This window comes from Gekko japonicus, unplaced genomic scaffold (assembly GCF_001447785.1).
Source record: "Gekko japonicus isolate JY-2015 unplaced genomic scaffold, Gekko_japonicus_V1.1 scaffold1452, whole genome shotgun sequence".
Taxonomy (NCBI): Eukaryota; Metazoa; Chordata; class Lepidosauria; order Squamata; family Gekkonidae; genus Gekko; species Gekko japonicus.
The window spans coordinates 280,507-286,160 of record NW_015168695.1 but is presented as its reverse complement, the minus strand read 5'-3'; the positions used below and the strand labels follow the sequence as shown (position 1 = coordinate 286,160).

Genomic DNA, 5,654 nt, shown 5'->3' with positions numbered 1-5,654 from the left:
GACCTTGGGCTTGTCACAGTTCTTTCAGAATTCTCTCAGTCGCACCTACCTCACAATGTGCTTGTTGTGGGAAGATGATTGTATGCTGCTTTGAGACTCCATACGGTAGAGAAAAACAGGGTATAAAAACCTACTCTTCATCATCGTCTGTTGGTTGATCCTCCAGGGCGACTGGCTGGTTCCTGTGTGAAACAGGTTTCTGGACTAGATGGATCCAGCAAAGTCTTATTATGTCCTCATGGCATAGTTCCTTTGCTGATTTTCTGAATAAAATGCTATTTTCAGTAGTTACTGAATGTGCATGTGGACTGCAAACATACAGCACAAGGCATAATCATGTGTGTGTGTGTTTTCATGTGCAGGACGTGTAGTAGTGTACAATGTGTACAGTGACATGTATTGACTTCTGTTGTCAAATACAATTACATTTGTAAACACCATAGAATCAATCAGGGTAACTAATTACCCCAAACAAAGAAAATATCCATGTCAAGGGCAACCTTAATCAGGATAAGCTAGTTTTGCAACTGCCTCCAAGCAGACAAACAAGGATTTGAAGCAACACAGAGAAACAATAGATGAAATATATAATGATGCCAACACTATGGGAGGAAAGTGTACCATATTAGATAATGTCGTATGTTTTAATTCTCTTCAGTATTGAAGAATTACAAAGAGGACGAGTCAATTATACAATCTGTCATTATGTCTTGATCCATTCTAGCAAGTAAGGGATGATTAGGCTGTTAATAATTATAAACTCAGTCTTCTTCAGTTTTGTGGCTTCTTGTCTTCTGGGTTTGTTTCACTTTACCTGAAAAACACATGCTGACATATTGAAACGTTTAAGGCACTAAAGTGTGAGATGTCTTCTTGTCTGAGATACATTTGCACATGGTAGGAGGGACAGAGCTGTTTGTTCCAGTTGTTATAAATATTTATTGTATTGAGATGGGGTTATGTTTACCAGAAGAAGTGTGAAAAATGGGCACATCACAGCAGTGTTTACAAATGTCTGTCTGAGAACAGCTTTTCTAGATAGCCCAGGGAGAGAGCTTTGGCAGACTCTGAGTCATTTATTGCACCACCTCTTGAAGCTGCCGGCAATGTGGATTGCACAGGTCAACAGCACATTCCTTAGAAAGTACATTACACCACATTTCACCTCTCACACCTTTCAAGCAACCATTCTCCAAAACAAAACAAAAAAACCCCTAAACCCCCAAAAAATCATAGCAAGGAAAGTGAAATGATGCTTTCTCTTTCTCATATATCTCTATTTCTGTCTGTCTTCTGCCCTTCCTCCAAGGTGCTCAGAAAGAACAACTCGAGCAGGCATAACTCATACAAACAGAATGCCTTTCAATCTGGATTCAGGCCTAGGTTTGGGAGAGAAATGGCCTTAGTCACCCTGAGTGATGACCTGCACTAAGAGAGTGACAGGGGGAGTGAATCCCTGTGGATTCTCTCAGACCTCTCAGTGGCTCTCAACACCATTGGACCATCCTTCTGGAGAGGCTGTCTGGGTTGGGTTAGTGGAGGGCACTGCACTTTGGTGAATTTGCTCATATTTGACCAACCAATTTCAAAAGGTGGTACTGGGGGACTGCTGCTAAGCCCCATGCCATAGATGCTATGGGGTCCTGCAGGGTTCCATCTTGTCCCCCATGCTACTTAATGTCTATGTGAAACCACTGGGAAGGTCATTCAGGAATTTGGAGTGTGGTGTCACCAACAGGTAGATGATACTCAGCTGTGGTTCTCCTAAGCCAGATGGGTCTGTGGAAGTCTCAAATAGGTGCCTTGAGAAGCTAATAGGAGGGATGAGGGCCAATAAATAAGCCCAGATGTTGGATCAGACCAATGGCCCATCCAGTCTAACAGTCTGTGTCACACAGTGGCCAAAACCTGGGTGCCATCAGGAGGTCCACCAGCGGGTCCAGAACTCCAGAAGCCCTCTCAGTGTTGCACCTCAAGTACCAAGAAGACAGAGCATCACTGCCCCAGACAGAGTGTCCCATCTATACCTTGTGACTAATAGCCACTGATGAACTCTTCTCTATATGTTTATCCAATCCATATGATTATCCAATTTAATGGCTTGTTTTGTTACGTTGTTTTAATTGTAAGCTACCCCAAGCAGGACTCTGAAGAGGTTGCCTAGAAATATCCTAAATAAAGAACTTATTATTTAACAACACCAGTGAGTGACTGGTATATCTCTTATAGGGTAAATAGGCTAAGCCTGGCAACTGGCAGGAGGGCTGGGGCAAGGGACATGGAGGATAGGCAAGACATAGCTAACATACAGCTTGGAAGTGACAAAGGGTAGCTGTAGGAATTTCTGGAAGCTCTATGATTTGTAGAGCTGCCCACTATTTCTTCCAGGTTGTACTCAGAAGTGATGGTTTTTGGGGTTTTTTAAAATTCTCCTGCAGCTGCTCCGAGAGTCAGTGGGCAATGGAGCTGCCAGCAGGAGCCCTCCCGCTATAGCAGAAGTCCAGGCCAAGCCACACAAAAGTCATGGAGCCCTACAAAATAGTATGCAATTCCCTGTCTTGCTTGGGCCCTGTCTCACCATACCTCATTTTTCAGGCTGCCTTGACAACACTTTGGGTGCTTTGAGATAATTAAATATACTGTTTTCTCTGTAAAGAGTTGTCTGAGAGTTGCGTTATGGTGAAGTTGAATTGTCTACACACAGCACAGCTCTGAAACAGGTGCTTGGTGACTATTGAGAATCCTCTTCTTTAATAGGCACAGTCTAGTGAATCGGACTGATGGAAAAGATATCATATATGCTTCTGAAGCAAAACATTTCCAAGGCAGAGACATATTCTTAATTACTATAAGGGCTGCAATACAGAAATATGGGAAGATGGATTTCAAGCGCCACACTGTATTTGCTATTTCTAGGGCTCACTTTGGGACTTTCGTGTTGCTTTCCATTCTGTGGTTCAAGACACTGAAATACTATATCCTGACATTTTAAAAAGCATCTGTTTCAACATGTTAAGGTAGTTCTGTCTGGCTCCACCTTTGTTTGGTCAGGTGTCAGCTCACCAAATTGAATTAAAGCCTCTATTCATTGTGCTACCCCTGCTTGACATGGGTAGCACCACCGCTAGATTTTTCACTGAGCCTCCGATAATCCCACTGAAAACATTTTGTTTTCACTTAATAAACCCTTTGTACTTTATGGTCCTCTGTCTCTGAGAAACCATTCCCGCAGCAGGAACTGACACTGCTGACATGCTGAGTGGCCCGCCACGCAATTGGGTTTGTCGCTGAGAGAAACGAAGGGCATCTTCTTTTTCTTCCCTGTCAGGTTGTATCAAAAGACATTTTCTCAGACACAGGGCTGCATCCAAAATTGCCCTTCCACATGTAGGTGTCTTCTACTCAAAGAAGGGTGGTTTTATACTACACACTAGGGCATTGCTGGAGGAAAATTGTCCTACACTAGGACAGAAGTTCATCTAAGAGGTTATACAAATTCTTGTGCAGGCAGAACCATGAGAGTGGCTGGAGGTGATCTTAGCACCGGATGGACTCTGGCACAAGCTCTTGTGCAAATATTTACAGAACTGTGTGGCTGGTCCCCCCCACACACACACACACTTAGGTTGCTCTGGATCAAATCCACAGAAAGTTTGGGATTCCTTAGAATAGTTGCTCAATGTATGCATCTTGAGCAAATATTCTAAGGATTCCATCCCTCTGCTAACGGAAGAGAATGAGTAGAGCTATGGAAGAATTATCAACAAGGTCCTTGTAGGAACATAATTGTGTGAGGTGAGACTGAGAGGAAGTCAAGGAAGGGCCTTTTGGGCTGCTGCTCCCTGATTATAGACACCACTTCCTCAAAAAATCAGACTGGCACCACTATGCTGTTTTATCATTGTTTTAAAGTGTATTGATGCTGTCGTGATTTGTTTTTTATTCTTCCATAGCTTTGTCTGGTTTTTATATTGTCTCTACTTTCATCTTTTTAGTATGGAAAGACAGCAGAGAAATGGACTAAAATATTCTGGGTATCTCAATATACAAGCCTCCTCAAACTGGATATCCCTGTTAGCTTCCTATGATGAAGGTGTTAAAGCACAATGATTTCCATCATTTCCAGTGACAAGGCATAGCATATTGCTGCTGCTGCTAGTCTACTTACCCACCTTTGTTGTTCTCTTTCCAGGACAAGAAAATGCAAGGGAGGACAGCACCCTTCTACCTTTAATGGTTGATTAGAAGCAATAATGTTGGCAGGTGAGGCTTTTGGTTGAATTGGTAGGTGGAAAACATGATCTGGCAGGTATGCTCAGGAGTAAAAAACAAATCCAGTTCAAAATGAGGCCTGCAAGGAGGACTTTCCTGTTGCTAACAAATTGTCCTGCTATTAGTTATCCTTCCTCTTAAAACCTTACTTTGGAGCTAAAGTCTTGCTAAAAACAAATTAAAATTAAAGACAAACAGTGGAAAATAACTTAAAAGGTACTGCTAGACTAAAAACTTCCTTCTGATGAAACAGGGTTATGCAAACTAAAATCCCACGAATTTCTCTTCTAAATTCACTTTACTTTCAGATAGTTCTTAACTGTGAAGGCTCACATATCTGAGACTGCAAGAGAGAAAACAAAGTTACAGCATCCATAGTACATTCTCTTTATACTCCTGAAGAGAAAGGGGGCAAAAAAGAAGAAGAGAAAAGAAATGGAACATTCCATCTGAAATTCTCTCACAATTTTTCTCACTCTGTAGTTTACGAATCCAACGCTGATGCTAAGGTGACAGTGTATGTAAGTAGATTTTTTTTCTTGATTTTTCTCTTTTTTAAGTTTTAACAGAGAAAGCCTGAAGACAAGGACATATCCATTCAGGAGTTATCAGATGGAACATGCTCCTCGAACCCTTCACTTTCTCGGACCAAAGCTCTTTCCAAGATAACACAACCTTCCTTATAGCGCTGACTATCTTCAGTGGCAAATTCAAAGATCCAGCCTAGCTTGCTGTTGCAGTTTTTGCAGCTAACATCATGAACCATGTGATGGCCAGTGAGCATCACCCAGTTGTGCACCTCACTGTACTGCAAGTTTACCACCTTGTTAAAAAGGAAGGCTCTTCCTGTAGCTCCTGTGAAACGGGTAGATATGAACTCTGAGTGGTAAGTCAAGACTGTGTCACAGTTGGCACAGAAAAACAGGCGAGTGCCACCAATATGATCCAAGAAAATCTGACCCATTGTCAAAGTCTGCTTGAGCACTATGGGGCAGACAATGTACCGAGAAAGCACTGACAGACAGGGGAAAAGCACCCGGCCTCTGCCTGGCTCTTGTGTGACTCCGGCATCCCCTCTCCGCTGCCCAGATGGACCTCTGCTCCATATGCTTATCTAATTCCCTTTTGAAGCCGTCCATGCTTGTAGCCGCCACCACCTCATTCACTTTCAAAAGCAGCAAAAGCCAGGTGTTTTCTTTTTTCTTGAGAAAACACAAAACAAAGGAAATCCAGAAGCAAACTGAAAGAAATCCAGAAGCAAGCTTGGCCATCATGAGTTCTTAGTTTGTCTAGTGTAGTGATAAAAAAAACCAATGGGTCTGGCATGCTCCCAAATCTTCTCCAATATTTAGGAGTTCCTCAGCAAGTAAATCTGGCTGGAA

At 42.5% G+C, this 5,654-nt stretch overlaps 1 pseudogene; it reads right to left on the bottom strand.

Moving 5' to 3' along the window:
* Positions 1-4,870: 4,870 nt before the first annotated feature.
* Positions 4,871-5,236, bottom strand: LOC107114053 (annotated as a pseudogene).
* Between the last annotated feature and the right edge of the window lie 418 nt (positions 5,237-5,654).